Source organism: Orcinus orca, chromosome 9, assembly GCF_937001465.1.
Source record: "Orcinus orca chromosome 9, mOrcOrc1.1, whole genome shotgun sequence".
NCBI lineage: Eukaryota > Metazoa > Chordata > Mammalia > Artiodactyla > Delphinidae > Orcinus > Orcinus orca.
Window position 1 is genome coordinate 21,850,735 of NC_064567.1, and position 21,184 is coordinate 21,871,918.

Sequence of the window (21,184 nt, forward strand, 5' to 3'; positions counted from 1 at the left end):
CTACCATTGTGAAACCTTCCAGCTGGATTCGGTTGTCTTCTCTGCTGAGTGCTCCCTTCTTGATCCACCACCTGCTGCTCAACCAAATCCAGTCATCTTTGTCTCAGAAGCAATGCACTGAATCTGCGCTCCATCCACCAACCCATACTCACGCCCTGTGGACGTAGTGTATGTTTCCTCCTCCTGGGCCCCCAAATATCGCTCCCTGTAACCTTTCGTATTTCTATTCAGACTCCTTTGTTGCTTATTTTTCTGACACAGCTCTTGGGGAGCCTCTTCCTCTGATTCCCCTTTTTCCTTTCATAGTGGCACTTCTGCCCTTCTCTTAGCTTTGCACCTGCCGCCCCACATGCTACACCATGCTTCTTCATCTCGTCCTGCAGTGATGGGTGCTGCCTTCCGTCCCTCCTTGTCTGCTTCTCCTCCCTCCCTAGCAGTCATCTCTCTACCAGACGCTCTCCTGCACTGTCCTCTCCCGTCCCATCTGCCCCTTCCTTCTGCGTGGACACCCGCCTCCGGTGCTCTCTGCTCACATACACACAACCCCAACTTCCTTTCAGTCACCACTTCCATCTCCCTCAGCCTTACTCCTCCAGAGTCCTAAGCTCAGGGACACCATGCTTGCAATCCACTCCCAACTGATGGACCGTAATCCCCTCCCCCCTCCCCCAGTCACTCCAGGTGCCTTGCTGGCTACATTCATTTACTCGCTGTCTCCCTGGCCCTGCCTGGGTCCTTTTCCCTCCCATGTCTGACACTCTTGACTCTGATGCCTCCGTCTGCCCGACTCGGGCTCATCTGCTCATGCTTCACCCCTCTTCCAGCTGCCCACCCTGCCCCTTCCACCCAGTGATTCTCACCCGAGGATGCGTGACCCCCAAGGCAAGCCTATCAGCATCATCTTTCAGGAATGTTTTTGTGTTTCTTTTTTGATTTTTTTGGTTTTGTTTTTGTTTGAGCAGAGTACTGCTCTCCCTCAGATGTTCTGACAGGCCTCCCTTGGGGTCCATGCCCACAGCCCCCCTTGGGTGAAATCGACCCCCCCCCACCCCGGGGAAGAATCACTGCTGTGGAAGCCCAGCGTGCCTCCCTGGGCTGCGCTCTCCCCTTGCCCGCCTCTAGGCTCCCATCGGTTGCCATTGACCCTTGTTCCTCAAGGATCCCAGCCCCGCCCCCCTCTCTGACACTGGCCCGGCACTGTCCTCCTGGAACCACCACATTCCCTTCCATATTAACTCACTGACACCTGACGTGCCGTAAACCCCGTTCTGCATTAAGACACTATTCTTTTCACACGCCCCTATATACCCCTCCTGCCCCCCATCCTTTATGACCCTCAGGCACTGGGACAATATCTTTGGTGCTTGTACTTCTTGCCGCTTGCCATTGTCTATCACCCTAGGTTACCCCTCCCTCATATCAGACCCACAACACCGTCCCCCTGGAGAGCCTTGCCCCTACTGTCCTCACCTCCCTCTGTGATTCCTGCCAGGCAGACCTTTCCCGCCCTTCCTGCAGCTACTCTCCTTTGTCCTCTCTGGGTGGCTTCCCTGGTCTTCCCAGTCCTCTCCTCAGCCTGAAGTCATCACCCCAATACTGGACTTGAAATCAGTCCAGAAGCACAGTTAAAGTAGATGATTTTCTCGTGTCTGCAGTTGGATCTCCCTCCCCACCCCACCTCCACTCCCAGCAATCCCAACCCTGTCCTCCCATACAACCCTGTCAAACCCGACCTGCACCCCGACCCCAACGCCATCCCCATCCCCACTCATTCCCCGAGCTCCTCCCTTCCCACCCCCAGCTCCCTCCCCGCCCCCAGCGGATCCGTAGTAAAGAGCCTGGCGGAAGAGTTGCACCCTTGCCACAATATTCGAGGCTGTAGCAGCGGCCACTGCTCCCCACCCCCTGTCTGCCACCCTCCACTCCTCCCTCCCCAAGCTTCTGCTCCCACTGGCTGGCCCTGTAACTCTGAGGTTCCTTCTGGCTGGCACCTCCGAGATCTGCCTGGATTCCTACCTGCCCACCTCCCTCTTCCCGCTGCTCCCCTGTTGGTGTCCAGCCTGTGTCCCTTCTGCTGCGCTCCATTCTCCATCCTCCCCTGGATGCCTCCCATCACCTGGTCTGTCTCTGGTAGGTGGCCCTCCTGTCGTGCCACATCAAGACCCCATTTGAACATTCCTTCCTGTGACCTCTCCTCACGTGATCCGTTCCTTCCCTTTCCCTCCCTGGCCCAGGGAAAGCGTCTGCCTCTTCTCTAGGGCCCGTGATGTCATCTCAGTGCTCCCTGATGCCTGTCATCGAGTTGCATTGGGTCATCCCTTCTCTGTAGGGGGTGCTCCCTCGTGTGACCGGCTCTCACAGCTCACGCTCTTTCCATCCCCTGCCCTGCCACGTTCTCTCCAGTATCATCTGCTGTCTCTCGTCCGGTTCTTCCACAGGCCCAGGCCACTGTTTCCCTTTAGGCTGCCTTGGCCTTAGCCTTCCTCTGTCCACTCCTCTCCTCCCTTTTAGTTAAGCTGTTGCCCACAGTTCTTTACACCAAGCTGGCACTTCCTCCTCTTCTTCCTTCCCTGGCCTCTACTGCTTCCATTTCTTCTCCATCAGCCCCCGTGATGCACCCCTGTCAGATGTCCTTGACCTCACACTCCCCCTTGACAGAGTCCAGATCCCCTTTGCTCTCTTTCCTCTACTTTATCTTCAACTTCCCCTTCCATCTGCCAGTTCCTGGGTGGATTCAGTGGTCTTTTCCTTGACATCTGCTCCCTTCTGCCATGAAGCTCCACCTGTTGCCAGCTTCTTCCTCTTTCATGTGCGGCTATGAATCCTTCTGCTCTCCCCCTACTTTTTCTAGTCCACCGTTTTGGAGAAGGTTGACGCTTCTGTGAGCTTCTCCCTGACCTCTCACATCTCCCCATGCCCTGCACTGACAGAGTTGTCTCCAGCGTTTTCAATGGGCCAGTATCTCTACCAGCTCATTCTCCTCTGGCCTCCTCCCACCACTCCCGTTCTCCTTGCTGGCCTTACCTGCTCTTTCCTCTGCCGCCTGCATGCCCTTGGCCCATTCCTAGGGGCAAAAGTTCCTGGATTCTCCATGTCCACTGCCACCTACAGGTTCAATTCCATCCCACTCTTGGTGCAGTGCTTTCCTGACCTTTTCAACAAGCCGCTCCTGCCCTAACCCCAAGGCTCCACGGCCAGCCCTTTCTCACTCTTCCTGCCCTATGGACCATCTCTCTCTACCATATTCTCCCACCCTTAGGAGACTGCTCCCCTGACCTCCTACCTCCCGGGCCCAGTTTCTAGGTCTCTGCCACTTTGCAGTTACTGCATACATAGCAAAGGAACTGTCCTACCTGAGCCATGTGACATTTTTCAGCTACCATTGTGAACCTTCCAGCTGGATTCGGTTGTCTTCTCTGCTGAGTGCTCCCTTCTTGATCCACCACCTGCTGCTCAACCAAATCCAGTCATCTTTGTCTCAGAAGCGATGCACTGAATCTGCGCTCCATCCACCAACCCATACTCACGCCCTGTGGACGTAGTGTATGGTTTCCTCCTGGGCCCCCAAAATATCGCTCCCTGTAACCTTTCGTATTTCTATTCAGACTCCTTTGTTGCTTATTTTTCTGACACAGCTCTTGGGGAGCCTCTTCCTCTGATTCCCCTTTTTCCTTTCATAGTGGCACTTCTGCCCTTCTCTTAGCTTTGCACCTGCCGCCCCACATGCTACACCATGCTTCTTCATCTCGTCCTGCAGTGATGGGTGCTGCCTTCCGTCCCTCCTTGTCTGCTTCTCCTCCCTCCCTAGCAGTCATCTCTCTACCAGACGCTCTCCTGCACTGTCCTCTCCCGTCCCATCTGCCCCTTCCTTCTGCGTGGACACCCGCCTCCGGTGCTCTCTGCTCACATACACACAACCCAACTTCCTTTCAGTCACCACTTCCATCTCCCTCAGCCTTACTCCTCCAGAGTCCTAAGCTCAGGGACACCATGCTTGCAATCCACTCCCAACTGATGGACCGTAATCCCCCTCCCCCCTCCCCCAGTCACTCCAGGTGCCTTGCTGGCTACATTCATTTACTCGCTGTCTCCCTGGCCCTGCCTGGGTCCTTTTCCTCCATGTCTGACACTCTTGACTCTGATGCCTCCGTCTGCCCGACTCGGGCTCATCTGCTCATGCTTCACCCCTCTTCCCAGCTGCCCACCCTGCCCCTTCCACCCAGTGATTCTCACCCGAGGATGCGTGACCCCCAAGGCAAGCCTATCAGCATCATCTTTCAGGAATGTTTTTGTGTTTTCTTTTTTGATTTTTTTGGTTTTGTTTTTGTTTGAGCAGAGTACTGCTCTCCCTCAGATGTTCTGACAGGCCTCCCTTGGGGTCCATGCCCACAGCCCCCCTTGGGTGAAATCGACCCCCCCCCCACCCCGGGGAAGAATCACTGCTGTGGAAGCCCAGCGTGCCTCCCTGGGCTGCGCTCTCCCCTTGCCCGCCTCTAGGCTCCCATCGGTTGCCATTGACCCTTGTTCCTCAAGGATCCCAGCCCCGCCCCCCTCTCTGACACTGGCCCGGCACTGTCCTCCTGGAACCACCACATTCCCTTCCATATTAACTCACTGACACCTGACGTGCCGTAAACCCCGTTCTGCATTAAGACACTATTCTTTTCACACGCCCCTATATACCCCTCCTGCCCCCCATCCTTTATGACCCTCAGGCACTGGGACAATATCTTTGGTGCTTGTACTTCTTGCCGCTTGCCATTGTCTATCACCCTAGGTTACCCCTCCTCATATCAGACCCACAACACCGTCCCCCTGGAGAGCCTTGCCCCTACTGTCCTCACCTCCCTCTGTGATTCCTGCCAGGCAGACCTTTCCCGCCCTTCCTGCAGCTACTCTCCTTTGTCCTCTCTGGGTGGCTTCCCTGGTCTTCCCAGTCCTCTCCTCAGCCTGAAGTCATCACCCCAATACTGGACTTGAAATCAGTCCAGAAGCACAGTTAAAGTAGATGATTTTCTCGTGTCTGCAGTTGGATCTCCCTCCCCACCCCACCTCCACTCCCAGCAATCCCAACCCTGTCCTCCCATACAACCCTGTCAAACCCGACCTGCACCCCGACCCCAACGCCATCCCCATCCCCACTCATTCCCCGAGCTCCTCCCTTCCCACCCCCAGCTCCCTCCCCGCCCCCAGCGGATCCGTAGTAAAGAGCCTGGCGGAAGAGTTGCACCCTTGCCACAATATTCGAGGCTGTAGCAGCGGCCACTGCTCCCCACCCCCTGTCTGCCACCCTCCACTCCTCCCTCCCCAAGCTTCTGCTCCCACTGGCTGGCCCTGTAACTCTGAGGTTCCTTCTGGCTGGCACCTCCGAGATCTGCCTGGATTCCTACCTGCCCACCTCCCTCTTCCCGCTGCTCCCCTGTTGGTGTCCAGCCTGTGTCCCTTCTGCTGCGCTCCATTCTCCATCCTCCCCTGGATGCCTCCCATCACCTGGTCTGTCTCTGGTAGGTGGCCCTCCTGTCGTGCCACATCAAGACCCCATTTGAACATTCCTTCCTGTGACCTCTCCTCACGTGATCCGTTCCTTCCCTTTCCCTCCCTGGCCCAGGGAAAGCGTCTGCCTCTTCTCTAGGGCCCGTGATGTCATCTCAGTGCTCCCTGATGCCTGTCATCGAGTTGCATTGGGTCATCCCTTCTCTGTAGGGGGTGCTCCCTCGTGTGACCGGCTCTCACAGCTCACGCTCTTTCCATCCCCTGCCCTGCCACGTTCTCTCCGGTATCATCTGCTGTCTCTCGTCCGGTTCTTCCACAGGCCCAGGCCACTGTTTCCCTTTAGGCTGCCTTGGCCTTAGCCTTCCTCTGTCCACTCCTCTCCTCCCTTTTAGTTAAGCTGTTGCCCACAGTTCTTTACACCAAGCTGGCACTTCCTCCTCTTCTTCCTTCCCTGGCCTCTACTGCTTCCATTTCTTCTCCATCAGCCCCCGTGATGCACCCCTGTCAGATGTCCTTGACCTCACACTCCCCCTTGACAGAGTCCAGATCCCCTTTGCTCTCTTTCCTCTACTTTATCTTCAACTTCCCCTTCCATCTGCCAGTTCCTGGGTGGATTCAGTGGTCTTTTCCTTGACATCTGCTCCCTTCTGCCATGAAGCTCCACCTGTTGCCAGCTTCTTCCTCTTTCATGTGCGGCTATGAATCCTTCTGCTCTCCCCCTACTTTTTCTAGTCCACCGTTTTGGAGAAGGTTGACGCTTCTGTGAGCTTCTCCCTGACCTCTCACATCTCCCCATGCCCTGCACTGACAGAGTTGTCTCCAGCGTTTTCAATGGGCCAGTATCTCTACCAGCTCATTCTCCTCTGGCCTCCTCCCACCACTCCCGTTCTCCTTGCTGGCCTTACCTGCTCTTTCCTCTGCCGCCTGCATGCCCTTGGCCCATTCCTAGGGGCAAAAGTTCCTGGATTCTCCATGTCCACTGCCACCTACAGGTTCAATTCCATCCCACTCTTGGTGCAGTGCTTTCCTGACCTTTTCAACAAGCCGCTCCTGCCCTAACCCCAAGGCTCCACGGCCAGCCCTTTCTCACTCTTCCTGCCCTATGGACCATCTCTCTCTACCATATTCTCCCACCCTTAGGAGACTGCTCCCCTGACCTCCTACCTCCCGGGCCCAGTTTCTAGGTCTCTGCCACTTTGCAGTTACTGCATACATAGCAAAGGAACTGTCCTACCTGAGCCATGTGACATTTTTCAGCTACCATTGTGAACCTTCCAGCTGGATTCGGTTGTCTTCTCTGCTGAGTGCTCCCTTCTTGATCCACCACCTGCTGCTCAACCAAATCCAGTCATCTTTGTCTCAGAAGCAATGCACTGAATCTGCGCTCCATCCACCAACCCATACTCACGCCCTGTGGACGTAGTGTATGGTTTCCTCCTGGGCCCCCAAAATATCGCTCCCTGTAACCTTTCGTATTTCTATTCAGACTCCTTTGTTGCTTATTTTTCTGACACAGCTCTTGGGGAGCCTCTTCCTCTGATTCCCCTTTTTCCTTTCATAGTGGCACTTCTGCCCTTCTCTTAGCTTTGCACCTGCCGCCCCACATGCTACACCATGCTTCTTCATCTCGTCCTGCAGTGATGGGTGCTGCCTTCCGTCCCTCCTTGTCTGCTTCTCCTCCCTCCCTAGCAGTCATCTCTCTACCAGACGCTCTCCTGCACTGTCCTCTCCCGTCCCATCTGCCCCTTCCTTCTGCGTGGACACCCGCCTCCGGTGCTCTCTGCTCACATACACACAACCCAACTTCCTTTCAGTCACCACTTCCATCTCCCTCAGCCTTACTCCTCCAGAGTCCTAAGCTCAGGGACACCATGCTTGCAATCCACTCCCAACTGATGGACCGTAATCCCCCTCCCCCCTCCCCCAGTCACTCCAGGTGCCTTGCTGGCTACATTCATTTACTCGCTGTCTCCCTGGCCCTGCCTGGGTCCTTTTCCTCCATGTCTGACACTCTTGACTCTGATGCCTCCGTCTGCCCGACTCGGGCTCATCTGCTCATGCTTCACCCCTCTTCCCAGCTGCCCACCCTGCCCCTTCCACCCAGTGATTCTCACCCGAGGATGCGTGACCCCCAAGGCAAGCCTATCAGCATCATCTTTCAGGAATGTTTTTGTGTTTTCTTTTTTGATTTTTTTGGTTTTGTTTTTGTTTGAGCAGAGTACTGCTCTCCCTCAGATGTTCTGACAGGCCTCCCTTGGGGTCCATGCCCACAGCCCCCCTTGGGTGAAATCGACCCCCCCCCACCCCGGGGAAGAATCACTGCTGTGGAAGCCCAGCGTGCCTCCCTGGGCTGCGCTCTCCCCTTGCCCGCCTCTAGGCTCCCATCGGTTGCCATTGACCCTTGTTCCTCAAGGATCCCAGCCCCGCCCCCCTCTCTGACACTGGCCCGGCACTGTCCTCCTGGAACCACCACATTCCCTTCCATATTAACTCACTGACACCTGACGTGCCGTAAACCCCGTTCTGCATTAAGACACTATTCTTTTCACACGCCCCTATATACCCCTCCTGCCCCCCATCCTTTATGACCCTCAGGCACTGGGACAATATCTTTGGTGCTTGTACTTCTTGCCGCTTGCCATTGTCTATCACCCTAGGTTACCCCTCCTCATATCAGACCCACAACACCGTCCCCCTGGAGAGCCTTGCCCCTACTGTCCTCACCTCCCTCTGTGATTCCTGCCAGGCAGACCTTTCCCGCCCTTCCTGCAGCTACTCTCCTTTGTCCTCTCTGGGTGGCTTCCCTGGTCTTCCCAGTCCTCTCCTCAGCCTGAAGTCATCACCCCAATACTGGACTTGAAATCAGTCCAGAAGCACAGTTAAAGTAGATGATTTTCTCGTGTCTGCAGTTGGATCTCCCTCCCCACCCCACCTCCACTCCCAGCAATCCCAACCCTGTCCTCCCATACAACCCTGTCAAACCCGACCTGCACCCCGACCCCAACGCCATCCCCATCCCCACTCATTCCCCGAGCTCCTCCCTTCCCACCCCCAGCTCCCTCCCCGCCCCCAGCGGATCCGTAGTAAAGAGCCTGGCGGAAGAGTTGCACCCTTGCCACAATATTCGAGGCTGTAGCAGCGGCCACTGCTCCCCACCCCCTGTCTGCCACCCTCCACTCCTCCCTCCCCAAGCTTCTGCTCCCACTGGCTGGCCCTGTAACTCTGAGGTTCCTTCTGGCTGGCACCTCCGAGATCTGCCTGGATTCCTACCTGCCCACCTCCCTCTTCCCGCTGCTCCCCTGTTGGTGTCCAGCCTGTGTCCCTTCTGCTGCGCTCCATTCTCCATCCTCCCCTGGATGCCTCCCATCACCTGGTCTGTCTCTGGTAGGTGGCCCTCCTGTCGTGCCACATCAAGACCCCATTTGAACATTCCTTCCTGTGACCTCTCCTCACGTGATCCGTTCCTTCCCTTTCCCTCCCTGGCCCAGGGAAAGCGTCTGCCTCTTCTCTAGGGCCCGTGATGTCATCTCAGTGCTCCCTGATGCCTGTCATCGAGTTGCATTGGGTCATCCCTTCTCTGTAGGGGGTGCTCCCTCGTGTGACCGGCTCTCACAGCTCACGCTCTTTCCATCCCCTGCCCTGCCACGTTCTCTCCGGTATCATCTGCTGTCTCTCGTCCGGTTCTTCCACAGGCCCAGGCCACTGTTTCCCTTTAGGCTGCCTTGGCCTTAGCCTTCCTCTGTCCACTCCTCTCCTCCCTTTTAGTTAAGCTGTTGCCCACAGTTCTTTACACCAAGCTGGCACTTCCTCCTCTTCTTCCTTCCCTGGCCTCTACTGCTTCCATTTCTTCTCCATCAGCCCCCGTGATGCACCCCTGTCAGATGTCCTTGACCTCACACTCCCCCTTGACAGAGTCCAGATCCCCTTTGCTCTCTTTCCTCTACTTTATCTTCAACTTCCCCTTCCATCTGCCAGTTCCTGGGTGGATTCAGTGGTCTTTTCCTTGACATCTGCTCCCTTCTGCCATGAAGCTCCACCTGTTGCCAGCTTCTTCCTCTTTCATGTGCGGCTATGAATCCTTCTGCTCTCCCCCTACTTTTTCTAGTCCACCGTTTTGGAGAAGGTTGACGCTTCTGTGAGCTTCTCCCTGACCTCTCACATCTCCCCATGCCCTGCACTGACAGAGTTGTCTCCAGCGTTTTCAATGGGCCAGTATCTCTACCAGCTCATTCTCCTCTGGCCTCCTCCCACCACTCCCGTTCTCCTTGCTGGCCTTACCTGCTCTTTCCTCTGCCGCCTGCATGCCCTTGGCCCATTCCTAGGGGCAAAAGTTCCTGGATTCTCCATGTCCACTGCCACCTACAGGTTCAATTCCATCCCACTCTTGGTGCAGTGCTTTCCTGACCTTTTCAACAAGCCGCTCCTGCCCTAACCCCAAGGCTCCACGGCCAGCCCTTTCTCACTCTTCCTGCCCTATGGACCATCTCTCTCTACCATATTCTCCCACCCTTAGGAGACTGCTCCCCTGACCTCCTACCTCCCGGGCCCAGTTTCTAGGTCTCTGCCACTTTGCAGTTACTGCATACATAGCAAAGGAACTGTCCTACCTGAGCCATGTGACATTTTTCAGCTACCATTGTGAACCTTCCAGCTGGATTCGGTTGTCTTCTCTGCTGAGTGCTCCCTTCTTGATCCACCACCTGCTGCTCAACCAAATCCAGTCATCTTTGTCTCAGAAGCGATGCACTGAATCTGCGCTCCATCCACCAACCCATACTCACGCCCTGTGGACGTAGTGTATGGTTTCCTCCTGGGCCCCCAAAATATCGCTCCCTGTAACCTTTCGTATTTCTATTCAGACTCCTTTGTTGCTTATTTTTCTGACACAGCTCTTGGGGAGCCTCTTCCTCTGATTCCCCTTTTTCCTTTCATAGTGGCACTTCTGCCCTTCTCTTAGCTTTGCACCTGCCGCCCCACATGCTACACCATGCTTCTTCATCTCGTCCTGCAGTGATGGGTGCTGCCTTCCGTCCCTCCTTGTCTGCTTCTCCTCCCTCCCTAGCAGTCATCTCTCTACCAGACGCTCTCCTGCACTGTCCTCTCCCGTCCCATCTGCCCCTTCCTTCTGCGTGGACACCCGCCTCCGGTGCTCTCTGCTCACATACACACAACCCAACTTCCTTTCAGTCACCACTTCCATCTCCCTCAGCCTTACTCCTCCAGAGTCCTAAGCTCAGGGACACCATGCTTGCAATCCACTCCCAACTGATGGACCGTAATCCCCCTCCCCCCTCCCCCAGTCACTCCAGGTGCCTTGCTGGCTACATTCATTTACTCGCTGTCTCCCTGGCCCTGCCTGGGTCCTTTTCCTCCATGTCTGACACTCTTGACTCTGATGCCTCCGTCTGCCCGACTCGGGCTCATCTGCTCATGCTTCACCCCTCTTCCCAGCTGCCCACCCTGCCCCTTCCACCCAGTGATTCTCACCCGAGGATGCGTGACCCCCAAGGCAAGCCTATCAGCATCATCTTTCAGGAATGTTTTTGTGTTTTCTTTTTTGATTTTTTTGGTTTTGTTTTTGTTTGAGCAGAGTACTGCTCTCCCTCAGATGTTCTGACAGGCCTCCCTTGGGGTCCATGCCCACAGCCCCCCTTGGGTGAAATCGACCCCCCCCCACCCCGGGGAAGAATCACTGCTGTGGAAGCCCAGCGTGCCTCCCTGGGCTGCGCTCTCCCCTTGCCCGCCTCTAGGCTCCCATCGGTTGCCATTGACCCTTGTTCCTCAAGGATCCCAGCCCCGCCCCCCTCTCTGACACTGGCCCGGCACTGTCCTCCTGGAACCACCACATTCCCTTCCATATTAACTCACTGACACCTGACGTGCCGTAAACCCCGTTCTGCATTAAGACACTATTCTTTTCACACGCCCCTATATACCCCTCCTGCCCCCCATCCTTTATGACCCTCAGGCACTGGGACAATATCTTTGGTGCTTGTACTTCTTGCCGCTTGCCATTGTCTATCACCCTAGGTTACCCCTCCTCATATCAGACCCACAACACCGTCCCCCTGGAGAGCCTTGCCCCTACTGTCCTCACCTCCCTCTGTGATTCCTGCCAGGCAGACCTTTCCCGCCCTTCCTGCAGCTACTCTCCTTTGTCCTCTCTGGGTGGCTTCCCTGGTCTTCCCAGTCCTCTCCTCAGCCTGAAGTCATCACCCCAATACTGGACTTGAAATCAGTCCAGAAGCACAGTTAAAGTAGATGATTTTCTCGTGTCTGCAGTTGGATCTCCCTCCCCACCCCACCTCCACTCCCAGCAATCCCAACCCTGTCCTCCCATACAACCCTGTCAAACCCGACCTGCACCCCGACCCCAACGCCATCCCCATCCCCACTCATTCCCCGAGCTCCTCCCTTCCCACCCCCAGCTCCCTCCCCGCCCCCAGCGGATCCGTAGTAAAGAGCCTGGCGGAAGAGTTGCACCCTTGCCACAATATTCGAGGCTGTAGCAGCGGCCACTGCTCCCCACCCCCTGTCTGCCACCCTCCACTCCTCCCTCCCCAAGCTTCTGCTCCCACTGGCTGGCCCTGTAACTCTGAGGTTCCTTCTGGCTGGCACCTCCGAGATCTGCCTGGATTCCTACCTGCCCACCTCCCTCTTCCCGCTGCTCCCCTGTTGGTGTCCAGCCTGTGTCCCTTCTGCTGCGCTCCATTCTCCATCCTCCCCTGGATGCCTCCCATCACCTGGTCTGTCTCTGGTAGGTGGCCCTCCTGTCGTGCCACATCAAGACCCCATTTGAACATTCCTTCCTGTGACCTCTCCTCACGTGATCCGTTCCTTCCCTTTCCCTCCCTGGCCCAGGGAAAGCGTCTGCCTCTTCTCTAGGGCCCGTGATGTCATCTCAGTGCTCCCTGATGCCTGTCATCGAGTTGCATTGGGTCATCCCTTCTCTGTAGGGGGTGCTCCCTCGTGTGACCGGCTCTCACAGCTCACGCTCTTTCCATCCCCTGCCCTGCCACGTTCTCTCCGGTATCATCTGCTGTCTCTCGTCCGGTTCTTCCACAGGCCCAGGCCACTGTTTCCCTTTAGGCTGCCTTGGCCTTAGCCTTCCTCTGTCCACTCCTCTCCTCCCTTTTAGTTAAGCTGTTGCCCACAGTTCTTTACACCAAGCTGGCACTTCCTCCTCTTCTTCCTTCCCTGGCCTCTACTGCTTCCATTTCTTCTCCATCAGCCCCCGTGATGCACCCCTGTCAGATGTCCTTGACCTCACACTCCCCCTTGACAGAGTCCAGATCCCCTTTGCTCTCTTTCCTCTACTTTATCTTCAACTTCCCCTTCCATCTGCCAGTTCCTGGGTGGATTCAGTGGTCTTTTCCTTGACATCTGCTCCCTTCTGCCATGAAGCTCCACCTGTTGCCAGCTTCTTCCTCTTTCATGTGCGGCTATGAATCCTTCTGCTCTCCCCCTACTTTTTCTAGTCCACCGTTTTGGAGAAGGTTGACGCTTCTGTGAGCTTCTCCCTGACCTCTCACATCTCCCCATGCCCTGCACTGACAGAGTTGTCTCCAGCGTTTTCAATGGGCCAGTATCTCTACCAGCTCATTCTCCTCTGGCCTCCTCCCACCACTCCCGTTCTCCTTGCTGGCCTTACCTGCTCTTTCCTCTGCCGCCTGCATGCCCTTGGCCCATTCCTAGGGGCAAAAGTTCCTGGATTCTCCATGTCCACTGCCACCTACAGGTTCAATTCCATCCCACTCTTGGTGCAGTGCTTTCCTGACCTTTTCAACAAGCCGCTCCTGCCCTAACCCCAAGGCTCCACGGCCAGCCCTTTCTCACTCTTCCTGCCCTATGGACCATCTCTCTCTACCATATTCTCCCACCCTTAGGAGACTGCTCCCCTGACCTCCTACCTCCCGGGCCCAGTTTCTAGGTCTCTGCCACTTTGCAGTTACTGCATACATAGCAAAGGAACTGTCCTACCTGAGCCATGTGACATTTTTCAGCTACCATTGTGAACCTTCCAGCTGGATTCGGTTGTCTTCTCTGCTGAGTGCTCCCTTCTTGATCCACCACCTGCTGCTCAACCAAATCCAGTCATCTTTGTCTCAGAAGCAATGCACTGAATCTGCGCTCCATCCACCAACCCATACTCACGCCCTGTGGACGTAGTGTATGGTTTCCTCCTGGGCCCCCAAAATATCGCTCCCTGTAACCTTTCGTATTTCTATTCAGACTCCTTTGTTGCTTATTTTTCTGACACAGCTCTTGGGGAGCCTCTTCCTCTGATTCCCCTTTTTCCTTTCATAGTGGCACTTCTGCCCTTCTCTTAGCTTTGCACCTGCCGCCCCACATGCTACACCATGCTTCTTCATCTCGTCCTGCAGTGATGGGTGCTGCCTTCCGTCCCTCCTTGTCTGCTTCTCCTCCCTCCCTAGCAGTCATCTCTCTACCAGACGCTCTCCTGCACTGTCCTCTCCCGTCCCATCTGCCCCTTCCTTCTGCGTGGACACCCGCCTCCGGTGCTCTCTGCTCACATACACACAACCCAACTTCCTTTCAGTCACCACTTCCATCTCCCTCAGCCTTACTCCTCCAGAGTCCTAAGCTCAGGGACACCATGCTTGCAATCCACTCCCAACTGATGGACCGTAATCCCCCTCCCCCCTCCCCCAGTCACTCCAGGTGCCTTGCTGGCTACATTCATTTACTCGCTGTCTCCCTGGCCCTGCCTGGGTCCTTTTCCTCCATGTCTGACACTCTTGACTCTGATGCCTCCGTCTGCCCGACTCGGGCTCATCTGCTCATGCTTCACCCCTCTTCCCAGCTGCCCACCCTGCCCCTTCCACCCAGTGATTCTCACCCGAGGATGCGTGACCCCCAAGGCAAGCCTATCAGCATCATCTTTCAGGAATGTTTTTGTGTTTTCTTTTTTGATTTTTTTGGTTTTGTTTTTGTTTGAGCAGAGTACTGCTCTCCCTCAGATGTTCTGACAGGCCTCCCTTGGGGTCCATGCCCACAGCCCCCCTTGGGTGAAATCGACCCCCCCCCACCCCGGGGAAGAATCACTGCTGTGGAAGCCCAGCGTGCCTCCCTGGGCTGCGCTCTCCCCTTGCCCGCCTCTAGGCTCCCATCGGTTGCCATTGACCCTTGTTCCTCAAGGATCCCAGCCCCGCCCCCCTCTCTGACACTGGCCCGGCACTGTCCTCCTGGAACCACCACATTCCCTTCCATATTAACTCACTGACACCTGACGTGCCGTAAACCCCGTTCTGCATTAAGACACTATTCTTTTCACACGCCCCTATATACCCCTCCTGCCCCCCATCCTTTATGACCCTCAGGCACTGGGACAATATCTTTGGTGCTTGTACTTCTTGCCGCTTGCCATTGTCTATCACCCTAGGTTACCCCTCCTCATATCAGACCCACAACACCGTCCCCCTGGAGAGCCTTGCCCCTACTGTCCTCACCTCCCTCTGTGATTCCTGCCAGGCAGACCTTTCCCGCCCTTCCTGCAGCTACTCTCCTTTGTCCTCTCTGGGTGGCTTCCCTGGTCTTCCCAGTCCTCTCCTCAGCCTGAAGTCATCACCCCAATACTGGACTTGAAATCAGTCCAGAAGCACAGTTAAAGTAGATGATTTTCTCGTGTCTGCAGTTGGATCTCCCTCCCCACCCCACCTCCACTCCCAGCAATCCCAACCCTGTCCTCCCATACAACCCTGTCAAACCCGACCTGCACCCCGACCCCAACGCCATCCCCATCCCCACTCATTCCCCGAGCTCCTCCCTTCCCACCCCCAGCTCCCTCCCCGCCCCCAGCGGATCCGTAGTAAAGAGCCTGGCGGAAGAGTTGCACCCTTGCCACAATATTCGAGGCTGTAGCAGCGGCCACTGCTCCCCACCCCCTGTCTGCCACCCTCCACTCCTCCCTCCCCAAGCTTCTGCTCCCACTGGCTGGCCCTGTAACTCTGAGGTTCCTTCTGGCTGGCACCTCCGAGATCTGCCTGGATTCCTACCTGCCCACCTCCCTCTTCCCGCTGCTCCCCTGTTGGTGTCCAGCCTGTGTCCCTTCTGCTGCGCTCCATTCTCCATCCTCCCCTGGATGCCTCCCATCACCTGGTCTGTCTCTGGTAGGTGGCCCTCCTGTCGTGCCACATCAAGACCCCATTTGAACATTCCTTCCTGTGACCTCTCCTCACGTGATCCGTTCCTTCCCTTTCCCTCCCTGGCCCAGGGAAAGCGTCTGCCTCTTCTCTAGGGCCCGTGATGTCATCTCAGTGCTCCCTGATGCCTGTCATCGAGTTGCATTGGGTCATCCCTTCTCTGTAGGGGGTGCTCCCTCGTGTGACCGGCTCTCACAGCTCACGCTCTTTCCATCCCCTGCCCTGCCACGTTCTCTCCGGTATCATCTGCTGTCTCTCGTCCGGTTCTTCCACAGGCCCAGGCCACTGTTTCCCTTTAGGCTGCCTTGGCCTTAGCCTTCCTCTGTCCACTCCTCTCCTCCCTTTTAGTTAAGCTGTTGCCCACAGTTCTTTACACCAAGCTGGCACTTCCTCCTCTTCTTCCTTCCCTGGCCTCTACTGCTTCCATTTCTTCTCCATCAGCCCCCGTGATGCACCCCTGTCAGATGTCCTTGACCTCACACTCCCCCTTGACAGAGTCCAGATCCCCTTTGCTCTCTTTCCTCTACTTTATCTTCAACTTCCCCTTCCATCTGCCAGTTCCTGGGTGGATTCAGTGGTCTTTTCCTTGACATCTGCTCCCTTCTGCCATGAAGCTCCACCTGTTGCCAGCTTCTTCCTCTTTCATGTGCGGCTATGAATCCTTCTGCTCTCCCCCTACTTTTTCTAGTCCACCGTTTTGGAGAAGGTTGACGCTTCTGTGAGCTTCTCCCTGACCTCTCACATCTCCCCATGCCCTGCACTGACAGAGTTGTCTCCAGCGTTTTCAATGGGCCAGTATCTCTACCAGCTCATTCTCCTCTGGCCTCCTCCCACCACTCCCGTTCTCCTTGCTGGCCTTACCTGCTCTTTCCTCTGCCGCCTGCATGCCCTTGGCCCATTCCTAGGGGCAAAAGTTCCTGGATTCTCCATGTCCACTGCCACCTACAGGTTCAATTCCATCCCACTCTTGGTGCAGTGCTTTCCTGACCTTTTCAACAAGCCGCTCCTGCCCTAACCCCAAGGCTCCACGGCCAGCCCTTTCTCACTCTTCCTGCCCTATGGACCATCTCTCTCTACCATATTCTCCCACCCTTAGGAGACTGCTCCCCTGACCTCCTACCTCCCGGGCCCAGTTTCTAGGTCTCTGCCACTTTGCAGTTACTGCATACATAGCAAAGGAACTGTCCTACCTGAGCCATGTGACATTTTTCAGCTACCATTGTGAACCTTCCAGCTGGATTCGGTTGTCTTCTCTGCTGAGTGCTCCCTTCTTGATCCACCACCTGCTGCTCAACCAAATCCAGTCATCTTTGTCTCAGAAGCGATGCACTGAATCTGCGCTCCATCCACCAACCCATACTCACGCCCTGTGGACGTAGTGTATGGTTTCCTCCTGGGCCCCCAAAATATCGCTCCCTGTAACCTTTCGTATTTCTATTCAGACTCCTTTGTTGCTTATTTTTCTGACACAGCTCTTGGGGAGCCTCTTCCTCTGATTCCCCTTTTTCCTTTCATAGTGGCACTTCTGCCCTTCTCTTAGCTTTGCACCTGCCGCCCCACATGCTACACCATGCTTCTTCATCTCGTCCTGCAGTGATGGGTGCTGCCTTCCGTCCCTCCTTGTCTGCTTCTCCTCCCTCCCTAGCAGTCATCTCTCTACCAGACGCTCTCCTGCACTGTCCTCTCCCGTCCCATCTGCCCCTTCCTTCTGCGTGGACACCCGCCTCCGGTGCTCTCTGCTCACATACACACAACCCAACTTCCTTTCAGTCACCACTTCCATCTCCCTCAGCCTTACTCCTCCAGAGTCCTAAGCTCAGGGACACCATGCTTGCAATCCACTCCCAACTGATGGACCGTAATCCCCCTCCCCCCTCCCCCAGTCACTCCAGGTGCCTTGCTGGCTACATTCATTTACTCGCTGTCTCCCTGGCCCTGCCTGGGTCCTTTTCCTCCATGTCTGACACTCTTGACTCTGATGCCTCCGTCTGCCCGACTCGGGCTCATCTGCTCATGCTTCACCCCTCTTCCCAGCTGCCCACCCTGCCCCTTCCACCCAGTGATTCTCACCCGAGGATGCGTGACCCCCAAGGCAAGCCTATCAGCATCATCTTTCAGGAATGTTTTTGTGTTTTCTTTTTTGATTTTTTTGGTTTTGTTTTTGTTTGAGCAGAGTACTGCTCTCCCTCAGATGTTCTGACAGGCCTCCCTTGGGGTCCATGCCCACAGCCCCCCTTGGGTGAAATCGACCCCCCCCCACCCCGGGGAAGAATCACTGCTGTGGAAGCCCAGCGTGCCTCCCTGGGCTGCGCTCTCCCCTTGCCCGCCTCTAGGCTCCCATCGGTTGCCATTGACCCTTGTTCCTCAAGGATCCCAGCTCCGCCCCCCTCTCTGACACTGGCCCGGCACTGTCCTCCTGGAACCACCACATTCCCTTCCATATTAACTCACTGACACCTGACGTGCCGTAAACCCCGTTCTGCATTAAGACACTATTCTTTTCACACGCCCCTATATACCCCTCCTGCCCCCCATCCTTTATGACCCTCAGGCACTGGGACAATATCTTTGGTGCTTGTACTTCTTGCCGCTTGCCATTGTCTATCACCCTAGGTTACCCCTCCTCATATCAGACCCACAACACCGTCCCCCTGGAGAGCCTTGCCCCTACTGTCCTCACCTCCCTCTGTGATTCCTGCCAGGCAGACCTTTCCCGCCCTTCCTGCAGCTACTCTCCTTTGTCCTCTCTGGGTGGCTTCCCTGGTCTTCCCAGTCCTCTCCTCAGCCTGAAGTCATCACCCCAATACTGGACTTGAAATCAGTCCAGAAGCACAGTTAAAGTAGATGATTTTCTCGTGTCTGCAGTTGGATCTCCCTCCCCACCCCACCTCCACTCCCAGCAATCCCAACCCTGTCCTCCCATACAACCCTGTCAAACCCGACCTGCACCCCGACCCCAACGCCATCCCCATCCCCACTCATTCCCCGAGCTCCTCCCTTCCCACCCCCAGCTCCCTCCCCGCCCCCAGCGGATCCGTAGTAAAGAGCCTGGCGGAAGAGTTGCACCCTTGCCACAATATTCGAGGCTGTAGCAGCGGCCACTGCTCCCCACCCCCTGTCTGCCACCCTCCACTCCTCCCTCCCCAAGCTTCTGCTCCCACTGGCTGGCCCTGTAACTCTGAGGTTCCTTCTGGTTGGCACCTCCGAGATCTGCCTGGATTCCTACCTGCCCACCTCCCTCTTCCCGCTGCTCCCCTGTTGGTGTCCAGCCTGTGTCCCTTCTGCTGCGCTCCATTCTCCATCCTCCCCTGGATGCCTCCCATCACCTGGTCTGTCTCTGGTAGGTGGCCCTCCTGTCGTGCCACATCAAGACCCCATTTGAACATTCCTTCCTGTGACCTCTCCTCACGTGATCCGTTCCTTCCCTTTCCCTCCCTGGCCCAGGGAAAGCGTCTGCCTCTTCTCTAGGGCCCGTGATGTCATCTCAGTGCTCCCTGATGCCTGTCATCGAGTTGCATTGGGTCATCCCTTCTCTGTAGGGGGTGCTCCCTCGTGTGACCGGCTCTCACAGCTCACGCTCTTTCCATCCCCTGCCCTGCCACGTTCTCTCCGGTATCATCTGCTGTCTCTCGTCCGGTCCTTCCACTGGGTTTAGTACTGCCTTCCCTTTAGGCTGCCTTATACTCATTCTCACCTCATCTCACCTTCCTTCCTCTTCTCTGTTCCCTTTTAATAGAGCCACTGCCCACAGTTCTTTACACCAGGCCCGACTCCCCCCTCTTCTTCCATCACCTCCACTGCTTTTGTCTCTCCTCCCACAGGCCCCAGAATGCACCCCTGCCCATCACCTTGCTCTCCCACTCCCCGATGACATGGTCTGGATCCACTCTTTGCCCTCTTTCCCTCTAGGCTACGATCCCCTCGTGTACAGATTTTAAGATCCTCCTCTCTCTCTCCATCCCATTCTGCATTGCCCCCTCTGTTGTTTCCTGGATTAAGTCTCCCAAACAAGAGTCCCTTACCCCTCAAGCCTCTACCATCCCACCCACTGCTTGCTCCCCCTGTGCCCCTTTTCTGCACACACTGTCTTCTCAGACTAGACCTCGGACACCCCACTCCTTTTGAAGGTCCCCCTCCTTCCATGTGTGCAGTCTCTCCACCACATGCTAGGCCTGCACCACCCCCCTTTCCAGTGCCCCTGGAATAGCAAAAGCTCAGAATCAGTGATGGTTGGGAAATGTCAACACAGCCTTGGTTCTCCCTCACTCCCCTGCCATTTTAAGCATATTTGCTACCCGCACTCTGAACTCCAACCACTAAGTCCATCCGGAATCTCTGAGGTTACCTACTAGTGGTTTCTCGTTGAGTCCTCCTTAATGTGCAACGATGCCCAGTTTCCTCAGTTTTACCACAGTCGTATCAGGGGATGGACCCCGTTTTGCTCACTAATACCTCGCTCTTTGGTTCCTCTTTTTGATCTACATTCATTGCTCAATCCATTTCCGTATTTCTTCTTTTTACACATTTTGCTGAATTGCTTTGGTTTTCCATTTATTCCTTGGTAGGATCACTGCAATTTGTGTTGTTTTAGGTCCACTTTACTGAATTTATCTCAGGGGATGGACCCTGTTTGTTTGAAGGCCCCAGGTCTTCAAATGCCCAGGCTGTTAGGTCTCACCTCTGCACTGCACCTGCCTTCTGGTCCCAATACCACACATCCTATCCCCCTTAACCCTGAGATCTGCCAAAGTCCCCAGATTAACAGCTCTTCAGGCTGCCTTCCCCCTTCTACCCTGAGCCCCTCACATACTCGTAAGGTTCTCTCCCTTCTCCTGTGGTGCTTGTCCCTGTTTCTCTTCCCTGCCACCCCCTGAGCAGCTCCCCTACCACTGTCAGTCATGAGAAGGGTTCAGTACTCTTTTCCTTGATTAGCCCTCATGCTCCCAGGATGGCCAGTCTCTTTGTCCCCAGTGTGCTAATACTAAGTCCATCTGCCGTCCAAATTCACCCCTAAACACCCTACCTTTTTGGGTCCACGACATTGAATGAAGAAGGTCATTGCTTCTGCGTGCTTCTCTGTGACCGTTCTTCTCACCATGCCCCGTCTCTAGACTTTCAATGGGCCTCTACCCCTACCAGCCCAGGCTCCTCGGGCCTCACCCACCTCTCCCTGCTCCTCGCCTGCCTTACCTGCGCGGTGCTCTTCCTCCTGCATGGGCTTCCTCTCACCCTTGGCCCACCTTTGGGGGCAGATTCTCCACACCCACTCTCTCCTTCTAACTCTCTGCCATCCCTCTCGGCAGTGTGTTCCCTGATCCTCTCAACAAGCCTCTCCTGCCCTGGCTGCCGGGCGCCATCACCTGCAGTTCCTCACTCTTGCGGCCCGTCGGAGCCCGCGCCTCTACCACACTCTCAGTTGTTGGAGGCAGCTCACCTGACCTCCTAATCCTGGGCCCAGTTTCTAGGTCTCTGCTGCTTTGCTTCTCTATGGCACACTTTCAGCTACTGTCTGTGCACCTTCCAGCTGG

General features: G+C 55.9%; 2 protein-coding genes across 2 annotated transcripts in view; one reads left to right on the top strand and one right to left on the bottom strand.

Annotated features, from left to right (window-relative positions):
• Positions 1-21,184, top strand: part of COPG2 (COPI coat complex subunit gamma 2) — a 159,021-nt gene that overhangs the window by 123,157 nt on the left and 14,680 nt on the right. The window lies entirely within an intron of this gene.
• Positions 1-21,184, bottom strand: part of MEST (mesoderm specific transcript) — a 107,595-nt gene that overhangs the window by 27,173 nt on the left and 59,238 nt on the right. The gene's annotated exons all lie outside the window — the stretch shown is intronic.